The sequence below is a fragment of the Anabrus simplex genome, chromosome 14, assembly GCF_040414725.1.
Source record: "Anabrus simplex isolate iqAnaSimp1 chromosome 14, ASM4041472v1, whole genome shotgun sequence".
Taxonomy (NCBI): domain Eukaryota; kingdom Metazoa; phylum Arthropoda; class Insecta; order Orthoptera; family Tettigoniidae; genus Anabrus; species Anabrus simplex.
In genome coordinates this window covers 49,807,903-49,820,206 of record NC_090278.1, presented here as the reverse complement: position 1 = coordinate 49,820,206, position 12,304 = coordinate 49,807,903, and positions in this window count along the sequence as shown.

The window sequence follows — 12,304 nt, the reverse complement described above, 5'->3', positions numbered from 1 at the left end:
AACGAATCACTATGATGGTATATGTGGTCTCACATGGAAGCCGAATTTAAGGATTTCCAGACTTTCCTTTCTTAAATGATTAATAATTGAGACAATGGTTTCTAGTAAGAATGCCCGTCAGGCAGTTACGTTAAAGTCTCACACCAGTGTTCTGACCTTTATGTAAATGATTGTGGTGTCCAGTGGACACAATTGACTTCTATGACACTGTTGACATATCAGATTGCTTCAGAATTTTCCTGAATAAATAGGAATCTTTTAAATAGACCTTTCATTCCAGTAGATAGATTAGAATTACTGAACCCTACCTTTACCTCAGCAAGTGACGAAGAACCCGATACGACCCAAGAGACAGATCTCATGAACTTTGCTGATAGGTAAGAAAGGTAGGTATCCCTCAATATGGACCAAAGGGTTCAGTATCTACAAAAGAAATAACTATAATCTTAAACTGACACCAGTTAAAGCAACTGACATATAAAGAGAAAATCATGGAAAGTAAGGCATGAAATATATATGTTTGGTAACAGATGAGTTCTGGCAATCAGCATGAACAGCACATTAAATCTTAAGTACAAATCGATGCTAGTAATGACAATTTGCTTGCAGTTTTCCCTACATTTTGTTAATTTAGATTTAAATTAAATAAATTTAAATTAAATAAAGCACTAAAATGAAACACAAACTAACCAAGAAATAAGTATAAATATAGTACATATATACACCTATAGGGTATACCTTCAGAAATAGTGCTTTAACTGAACTCAAAAGTGCCCAGCATGGTGCGATCATTACTTTAACTGTGTGCTTTCTTCAATAATTGTAACTAACAGCAAAGTCTAAATCAAGATCTGGAAATTTATGAAGTGTGATGTTATATGTAGTGCACATTCTGAACAGTGATGAGCTTCTACAAAATACTGTTTTAGAAATTGGAAGAAGCAAGAGATGTCTGTATTTTAAACTTCCTTTCAGGGTATTGAATGAGAATTGTTGTAGAAAGTAGCTGTTATCTACCACATTATTGATAACTCTATGGAGGTATTTTTGATAATTTATTACACGTCTATTCAATAATAAAGCGAAGTTAAATTCTTTCAGGAGATCTTTATAGTGAATTATGCTGCTACGGACAAACCTGTTATATTTTTTAAAGTAAAGATAACGTAACAAACGTTTTTGAACTTTCTCCACATGGTTTTGATAAAATTTATTTAAGGGATAATAAATTATTGATAGATACTCAAGTTTGGACCTAACAAGTGTATTGAACAAAAGTTTGAGGGCTTGGATTATTATTCAGGTTTCTGGTGCATTGAATTCTGAAGCCCAGTTTTTTAGGCATCATTAATTTTGTCATAAATGTGTGGGTTAAACAACAAATTGTTCATGATGCATACTCCTATATCATTAATTTAAATAACCTGCATCAGTAATTCATTGTTGATAGAGTACTTTAGGGGATTTGCCATGTGTAATTTTTAAGAAGCAACATTTCTTTATATTGAAATATAAATTATTTTCTATACTCCATTCATATAATGGATGTAAGTCACTTTGTAGTTTCTCTATGTCTCCATCACATTTTATTTCTTTATAAAGCTTTGGGAGATCGTTGATATAAATGTTAAACAGCAATGGGCCCAAGTTTCTACCCTCTGGAACACCAGAATTTACAGAAAGAATATCTAAATTACAATTGTGATATACTACGTACTGTTTTCTGTCGCTAAGGTAGGATGAAATCAGTTTTAGTAATGGCGAAATCATTCCATATTCAGAGAGCTTTTTCAATAAAATGTCATGATCAATTTTGATGTAGATGTTGATTCCCATAGGGAACCTAAAATATTTGTCCATTGCACTAGCCTTGCGTCTTGGGTGGTGTGCTAAGTCCCAACTGACGAGCCTAACTTAGCACACGAGGGCGAAACGCAGGCAACCAAGAATGAGTTAGCTGGAAAATTTATAATATCCAATAACGGACCATTATATTGGTATTATGATCAATTTTGTCAAAGGCTTTTGAAATATCCAAGTAAATTACATCAATATTTTCTTGCCTATGTAGCACATTAAAAGAATACTGCATAAAATTAATGAGATTGCTTATTGCCGATCTACCGGGCATAAAGTCATGCTGATATTTACTTATTGCCCTCGTTACATGAGCAAAAATGCGACAATATAAAATCTGTTGTAGAATTTTGCACGGAGCGCATAGAATCCTGACAGGTCAATAATTCTCAATCATCTTATTGTCACCAGATTTAAAAATAGGACAAACTCTCGATATTTTTGAGGCTTTGGGAAATGTGTTCTTAAGTATCAAATTATACACTCACGGAAGAGGAATGAGTAACACTTCAGAACATGCGTTTTGGATGTAGGGAGGTATCCCACCAGGGCCACATGATTTTTTGGACTTTAATTTCATAATAGCTGCCTTATATTCACTTGTGGTTATAAATTCTACTCCTAGGGAGTTGTTTACCTGTAATCACGGTGTATCCAGAATAGCATAAGAAGGTGGAGAAGAAGAGTATACAGATATAAAGAATGTTCCAAACCATTGGAAATACTTTGACTATTATCTTACATAATATTATTAGGCTTCATACTCTATAAGAGTAGATCTTTTTGAGTTCACTTATTTTTAATAAAATTCCAGAATGGTTTAGCATCTTTGGTGATGTTTTGAATTTCAGAGAAATAAAAATTGTATGCTTTGTTGATTAAGGTTTTAACTTATTTCCTGAGTTGTTTATATACACACCGAGCAAGTTGGCCATGTGGTTAGGAGCACGCAGCTGTGAGCTCACATCCAGTAGATAGTGGGTTCAGACTTCACTGTCGGCAGCCCTGAAGATGGTTTTCCGTGGTCTCCCATTTCCAGACCAGACAAATGCTGGGGCTGTACCTTAATTAAGGCCATGGTAGCTTCCTTCCCATTCCTAGGTCTTTCCTGTCCCATCGTCGCCTTAAGACCTATCTTTGTCGGTACGACGTAAAACAACTAGCAAGTTTATATACATGTTTACCATGATCAGAATATGTTGGACATCTCCTATGCAATTCTTTCAAGTTAATATTATGGATTATTTGCAAAGTAAACCAAACTGGATATTTAGTTCTCAAATAAAATGGTTCTTTGGGGACCATGGCTTCAAATAGAGAATTTACTTTTACATAAAAATGTTCTATTGCTTCATCTACATCTTCAATTTTTCCCAACTCAGACCAGTCCATTTCTCGAAACATGTTATATGTACCAAGATAATATGCTTTCTGAAAATCATATGCTATAGTATGAATTTGTTTTATTCAATCACATTCATCTTTTGGTTCTAGAGAATTGTTAGTCCAGGGTGGTGTGCATCTTCTGGGACTAATGGCTATTGCTCTCTGCTCACAGTTACACCACTTACATTAGTTAAAAGGAGCAAGAGTTCTGTCATTAACATTCAAAACATTATTGAGAGATTTCAGTTGATACACAGACATAAAATTAGCTAGGGACTTGTGTGCAATTCCATCAATTGACATATCATAATCTGAAGTAACTATTAATGGAAGGTTGAAATAGTGTACAAGTATGATGTATGTATGTTGGGTAGTCAGCCTGAAGGCTGGTTGGATCCTCATCAGGTCCACCATTAGCTGTCATAGATGGCTTAGGTGTCACCAAAGTGGCATACTGGGGAAATGAGGAGCGAGGTAGTTTCCCGTTGCTTTCCTCACTGAGCCACAAGTTGCTATTGCATATCAGTCTACCAAGCCCACTCAAATGCATGCACCAACCGATCCTATGAGCGACATTTTCACACCTTTCATAGCAGGGACTGGCTACAACAACTATGATATCCTGGCATGAAAGTTCTTCTTTAGTCTCAAATAAATTATAAAATGTTAAGTATGTTTCTAGATCACTGGCAGGTAGAAAGTATACAGACAAAAAGTAATATGTATGATTATAAAACACTATTTTAACGTATACTGCCTCAATATCCTTAAATTTTAAATCTAGTTGGTGTGACATAATCTCCTGATTGACAGCAATAAGTACCCCTCCACCCCTCTTGGTACCCAATCTATCTCTATGATATATACTATATCTATTTTCTAAGAGTTCCCCATTGCTGACATCACTACTTAATCATGTCTTGGATATTAACAACACACCAAGTTCTGAATTAGTAGTATTTACGTAAAATTCATTTAGTTTGGTATTGAGTCCTCTCACATTCTGATAATAAATAGAAATTATATTAGAATCCATTATGAGTTTGAAAGGTAAGTCATTTTAGTTTAAATTGCTGACATCTTCAAGTGTTTTTAGGTTATACACATACTGGTCCTCTTCCTTTTTCGAAGCTTTATGTTGCCTGAAGAATCAACCCACAAATATGCATAGTTGTTCTCATTCTTCATTCTGCGCCTATGCACAAGAATCTTCTTACAATAAGGAGTTAAGTTCTGGTTAATGTAGATTATTCCATTACTTGGAAAACCAAGCTAGGATGCGTTCAGATTCCTCTCCACTTTACATCTTTGAATAAAGTTTCCTTCATCTGTTCTCAGCACAAACTTCATAATGATTCTTACTGAAGACTGATGGGTTTGTTTCTCTAATCTGTGGCAGGTGTCGATCATTTTGTTGTTCACTTCAATAGCGAATGCTCAAACTAACACCATCACTAATTCCAGCGTGTCTTCAGTTTTCATTTCAGCAACTCCATGAATTTTGATGGAATTCCTCCTACCATACATACATACATACATACATACATTATCATTATAGACTGTCATGCCTTTCAGCGTACAGTCTGCAAGCCTCTGAGAATGTACTCAATGTCGCCACAATCCTCGATTTGCAACTAGTGTTGTGGCCTCATTTAGTTCTATACCTCTTATCTGTATATCGTTAGAAACCGAGTCTAACCATCGTCATCTTGGTCTCCCTCTACTTCTCTTACCCTCCATAGCAGAGCCCATTATTCTCCTAGGTAACCTATCCTCCTCCATTTGCCTCACATGGCCCCACCACCGAAGCCGGTTTATGCGTACAGCTTCATCCATCCAGTTCATTCCTAAATTAGCCTTTATCTCCTCATTCCGAGTACCCTCCTGCCATTGTTCCCACCTGTTTGTATACCAACAATCATTCTTGCTACTTTCATGTCTGTTACTTCTAACTTATGGATAAGATATCCTGAGTCCACCCAGCTTTCGCTCCCGTAAAGCAAAGTTGGTCTGAAAACAGACCGATATACAGATAGTTTCATCTGGGAGCTGACTTCCTTCTTACAGAATACTGTTGATCGCAACTGCGAGCTCACTGCATTCAATCAATCAATCAATCAATCAATCAATACTCATCTGCATTTAGGGCAGTCGCCCAGGTGGCAGATTCCCTATCTGTTGCTTTCCTAGCCTTTTCCTAAATGATTTCAAAGAAATTGGAAATTTATTGAACATTTCCCTTGGTAAGTTATTCCAATCCCTAACTCCCCTTCCTATAAATGAACATTTGCCCCAGTTTGTCCTCTTGAATTCCAACTTTATCTTCATATTGTGATCTTTCCTACTTTTATAGATGCCATTCAAACCTATTCGTCTACTAATGTCATTCCACGCCATCTCTCCGCTGACAGCTCGGAACATACCACTTAGTCGAGCAGCTCTTCTTCTTTCTCTCAATTCTTCCCAACCCAAACATTGCAACATTTTTGTAACGCTACTCTTTTGTCGGAAATCACCCAGAACAAATCGAGCTGCTTTTCTTTGGATTTTTTCCAGTTCTTGAATCAGGTAATCCTGGTGAGGGTCCCATACACTGGAACCATACTCTAGTTGGGGTCTTACCAGAGACTTATATGCACTCTCCTTTACATCCTTACTACAACTCCTAAACACCCTCATAACCATGTGCAGAGATTGGTACCCTTTATTTACAATCCCATTTATGTGATTACCCCAGTGAAGATCTTTCCTTATATTAACACCTAGATACTTACAATGATCCCCAAAAGGAACTTTCACCCCATCAACGCAGTAATTAAAACTGAGAGGACGTTTCCTATTTGTAAAACTCACAACCTGACTTTTAGCCCCGTTTATCAACATACCATTGCCTGCTGTCCATCTCACAATATTTTCGAGGTCACGTTGCAGTTGCTCACAATCTTGTAACTTATTTATCACTCTATAGAGAATAACATCATCCGCAGAAGCCTTACCTCCGATCCCACACCTTTACTCATATCATTTATATATATAAGAAAACATAAAGGTCCGATAACACTGCCATGAGGAACTCCCCTCTCAACTATTACAGGGTCAGACAAAGCTTCACCTACTCTAACTCTCTGAGATCTATTTTCTAGAAATATAGCAACCCATTCAGTCACTCTTTTGTCTAGTCCAATTGCACTCATTTTTGCCAGTAGTCTCCCATGATCCACCCTATCAAATGCTTTAGACATGTCAATCGCGATACAGTCCATTTGACCTCCAGAATCCAAGATATCTGCTATATTTTGCTGGAATCCTACAAGTTGAGCTTCAGTGGAATAACCTTTTCTAAAACCGAATTTCCTTCTATCGAACCAGTTATTAATTTCACAAACATGTCTAATATAATCAGAAAGAATGCCTTCCCAAAGCTTACATACAATGCATGTCAAACTTACTGGCCTGTAATTTTCAGCTTTATGTCTATCACCCTTTCCTTTATACACAGGGGCTACTATAGCAACTCTCCATTCATCTGGTATAGCTCCTTCAGCCAAACAATAATCAAATAAGTACTTCAGATATGGTACTATATCCCAACCCATTGTCTTTAGTATATCCCCAGAAATCTGATCAATTCCAGCCGCTTTTCTAGTTTTCAACTTTTGTATCTTATTGTAAATGTCATTGTTATCATACGTAAATTTTATTACTTCTTTGGCCTTAGTCTCTTCCTCTATCTCGACATTATCCTTGTAACCAACAATCTTTACATACTGCTGACTGAATACTTCTGCCTTTTGAAGATCCTCACATACACACTCCCCTTGTTCATTAATTATTCCTGGAATGTCCTTCTTGGAACCTGTTTCTGCCTTAAAATACCTATACATACCCTTCCATTTTTCACTAAAATTTGTATGACTGCCAATTATGCTTGCCATCATGTTATCCTTAGCTGCCTTCTTTGCTAGATTCAATTTTCTAGTAAGTTCCTTAAATTTCTCCTTACTTCCACAGCCATTTCTAACTCTATTTCTTTCCAGTCTGCACTTCCTTCTTAGTCTCTTTATTTCTCTATTATAATAAGGTGGGTCTTTACCATTCCTTACCACCCTTAAAGGTACAACATGTTTTCGCATTCCTCAACAATTTCTTTAAACCCATCCCAGAGTCTGTTTACATTTTTATTTACCATTTTCCACCGATCATAGTTACTTTTTAGAAACTGAATCATACCTGCTTTATCAGCCATATGGTACTGCCTAACAGTCCTACTTTTAAGACTTTCCTTTCTATCACATTTATTTTTAACTACCACAAAAACAGCTTCATGATCACTAATACCATCTATTACTTCAGTTTCCCTATAGAGCTCATCTGGTTTTATCAGCACCACATCCAAAATATTTTTCCCTCTGGTTGGTTCCATCACTTTCTGAATCAGCTGTCCTTCCCATATTAACTTATTTGCCATTTGTTGGTCATGCTTCCTGTCGTTCGCATTTCCTTCCCAATTGACATCTGGCAAATTCAGATCTCCCGCTACAATCACATTTCTTTCCATGTCGTTTCCCACATAGCTGACTATCCTATCAAATAATTCCGAATCCGCATCAGTGCTACCCTTTCCCGATCTGTACACTCCAAATATATCAAGTTGCCTATTATCTTTAGAAATGAGCCTTACACCTAGAATTTCATGTGTCTCATCTTTAACTTTTTCGTAGCTTACAAATTCTTCTTTCACCAGAATGAAAACTCCCCCTCCCACCTTTCCTATCCTATCTCTATGATACACACTCCAGTGCCGTGAGAAAATTTCTGCATCCATTATATCATTTCTCAGCCATGATTCAACTCCTATTACAATATCTGGTAAATATATATCTATTAAATTACTTAATTCTATTCCTTTCTTTACAATACTTCTACAGTTCAACACTAACAATTTTATGTCATCCCTACTTGATTTCCAGTTCCCTGTTCCCTTATCACCGCTCCCTAGTCCATCCCGTTTCCCTGAATGTACCTCCCTATTACCCTTCCAAACAAATTTCCTAACTTATACGTACCACTGCGGTTTAAATGAAGGCCATCCGAGCGCAGATCCCTTTCTCCTACCCACCCATTAGGATCTAGAAATTTCACTCCCAGTTTCCCACATACCCACTCCATAGTCTCATTTAAATTCCCAATCACCCTCCAGTCAGTATCCCTCCTACACAGTATTCCACTAATAACAATCTCCGCTTTCTTAAACTTCACCCGTGCTGCATTTACCAGATCCCACACATCTCCAACTATGTTGGTACTTATATCAGCTTGCCTTACGTTGTTGGTACCAACGTGAAACACTACCACCTTCTCCTTCCCCCCCTCCCTCTCTTCTACTTTCCTCAACATCTGCCTCAACCTAATTCCTGGATAACATTCTACCCTGGTTCCCTTTCCTCCACACACTTTCCCCACGTGTCTAACGATGGAATCCCCCATGACCAGAGCCTCAACCCTACCCACCTCATTTGATCCCCTCCCCTCCTGGTCAGCCCTATCTTTCCTGATAGCTGCAGAAGCTACTTCCTCCTCCCTTTTCTCCTTCCCATGACCCTGTTCCACCTGTCTTTTCCTATCCTCTACTCTACATTTCCCTTTCCTACCTTTTCCCTTCCTCCTACTTCCACGCATCTCAGCAACAGTTCCCTGTCCCTCATCTTCCCTCTGTTGTTCTACCTGGAGTGACTCGTACCGATTTCGCACAGACACCTGTCCTGAATTCTGATCCTGAATAGAGCCCTTGGCCTGCAATCTCCTTCCCCTTAGAACATTAGACCACCTGTCTTCTACAACTCCTCCCTTTCCTTCCCCTCCCTCTTGTACACCTACTGTAACCTGTACATTGTTTGACGGAGTCCTATCTTCCTTCCCGTCTTCTGTGAGAATCCTAATTATCTCCCTCTAACTTTCCAACTCCTCCCTCATACCCCTCAATGCCTCACCACACCCACAATAAGTACACTCGCGCTCCTTAGCCATTCTTTACGGGGGAAAAATTTTAAATTAAGAAAATCAAATAACTTATTTGCAAAAAAATAAATGAACGGAGGGATATATTGTCTGGGATAGTACACAACAATAAGGTAATTAATATACGACTACACTACAATACTACTTAGTCGTGCTCTATTATTTTAAAATTTTTTTTTTTTTATCCTACAACCCCTAACAGGATAAAAGCTGCTGTTAATTACTGAATATCGAAAGTAATACACAAGAACTACACAATTCCATACTGCAATTAAGCCTATCCTAATTTCAACAATATTTTAGTAAGTGTTTCTACGGATACCTCTACCACACCAGTATTACACAAATATTTTACAATAATAAAATAAGCACACTAAATTCTAATATGATATTACTCGTATACTACTGTACAGTACACTACAGTAATTTTTAAACTACTTTCAGACGTATCCTGATTACGATACCGGTACCGTACCGTGTGTCACTACTAAGCGCAACAGAAATGAAATTTGCAAGAACTACTGTACTCAAAGATTACCAACGAAGCTAAATGCTTAGACAAATTATTATTAGTATTACGGTCTAATAGATATACACGAAAGATACGGCACTATCTAAATGTACTGTATCTATACTACAATGTATCTACACTACACTACACTACACTGCGTTTGGTTAAATGCTTAAGTATCAAGGGGATTGCCGTACACGAAGAAAAACACGAATATAACTGGCAAGATACTATCTAATATATTATACCTTATCTTCACTACAATTCTACTGAAATGTGGTTATGTGGTTATGTGATTATTACAGCTGGTGGATTACTATTACTTTCCCTACTCCACGGGACGGAGAAAAAAAAAGTGTCCTTAATTAGGCCTACTGAAAAATACGAGGTTGTCTACAATAATTTCTCAAATATTCCTATCAAAACTACTGCTACTACTACTACTCCAGGGACTTGAACTGCAATTACTGGGATATATGAACTTTATTATTATTAGCTAACCGCTCATAAATACTGAAAGATCGAGGGAGCGAAATATAAATTACGGATACTAACTACCTACTCAGAAGTACAAATGAATGGAATACAAGGTCAGCTGATTTTTATTTATATTTACTTGACTACACTACATTAACTTTACGACACCTTGATTCAATCTCACTTACTATATTACCATCCTGGGAGAACACACAACCTAAATACTTGAAATTATCGACCTGTTCTAGCTTTGTATCACCAATCTGACATTCCATTCTGTTGAATTTCTTACCTACTGACATCAATTTAGTCTTCGAGAGGCTAATTTTCATATCATACTCATTGCACCTATTTTCAAGTTCCAAGATATTAGACTGCAGGCTTTCAGCACAGTCTGCCATTAAGACCAAGTCGTCAGCATAGGCCAAGCTGCTTACTACATTTCCACCTAACTGAATCCTTCCCTGCCATTTTATACCTTTCTGCAGATGATCTATGTAAACTACGAACAGCAAAGGTGAAAGATTACAGCCTTGTCTAACTCCTGTAAGTACCCTGAACCAAGAACTCATTCTACCATCAATTCTCACTGAAGCCCAATTGTCAACATAAATGCGTTTGATTGATTTTAATAATCTATCTTTAATTCCATAGTCCCCCAGTATGGCGAACATCGTTTCCCTCGGTACCCTGTCATATGCTTTCTCTAGATCCATGAAACATAAACACAACTGCCTATTCCTCTCGTAGCATTTTTCAATTACCTGGCGCATACTGAAAATCTGATCCTGACAGCTTCTCTATGGCCTGAAACCACACTGGTTTTCATCCAACTTCCTCTCAACGACTGATTGCACCCTCCCTTCCAAGATGCCAGTGAATACTTTGCCTGGTTTACTAATCAATGAGATACCTCGATAGTTGTTGCAATCCTTCCTGTTCCCTTGCTTATAGATAGGTGCAATTACTGCTTTTGTCCAATCTGAAGGTACCTTACCAACACTCCATGCTAATTTTACTACTCTGTGAAGCCATTTCATCCCTGCCTTCCCACTATACTTCACCATTTCAGGTCTAATTTCATCTCTTCCTGCTGCCTTATGACAATGGAGTTTATTTACTATCCTTTCCACTTCCTCAAGCATAATTTCACCAACATCATTTTCCTCCTCCCCATGAGCTTGGCCGTTTGCAACACCACCATGATGATTTCCTTTTACATTGAGAAGATGTTCAAAATATTCCCTCCACCTCTCCAGTGATTCCGTGGGATCTATTATGAGTTCACCTGAATTACTCAAAACACTGTTCATTTCCTTTTTCAGTAGTATAACAGGAGAGTTCTGCCGCCGCCTCCTCCTCCGGGCTCCCAGGGGCCCCTCCGCCTCCCGCGGGAAATTTGAATTTTGGCGCGAGATTTGAATTTGTAAACAAAGCCACATGCTTTTTGACAGCTGTCATCGACAACAACGCATCGCTAACCTCACTGCTGCCATCTTGACGGGCCTAAACCTCAGTGGTACCAACTTAACCTAACTAGCGCGAGGTAAACAAATCCACGTGTTTTTTGACAGCCACGTGCTTTTTGACAGACAACAACGCATTGCTAACCTCACTGCTGCCATCTTGACGGGCCTAAACCTCAGTAGTACCAACTTAACCTCACAAGCGCGAGATTTGAATTTGTAAACAAATCCACTTGTTTTTGACAGCCACGTGCTTCTTGACAGACAACAACGTATCGCTAACCTCAGTGCAGCCATCTTGACAGACCTAAACCTTAGTGGTACCAACTTAACCTCACTAGCGCGAGATAAACAAATCCACGTGTTTTTTGACAGCCACGTGCTTTTTTGACAGCTGTCATCCACCATCTTTAAACTACAGAGCACCGTGCTGCCCTCTTTATCGCAGTAGCTGCAAATTTGTCACCTGTCATCGGCAGTGCTGCCATCTTGGCGGGCCTAAACCTTAGTGCTTCCAACTTAACCTCACTAGCGCGAGATAAACAAATCCACGTGCTTTTTTGACAGCTGTCATCTGCCATCTTTAATC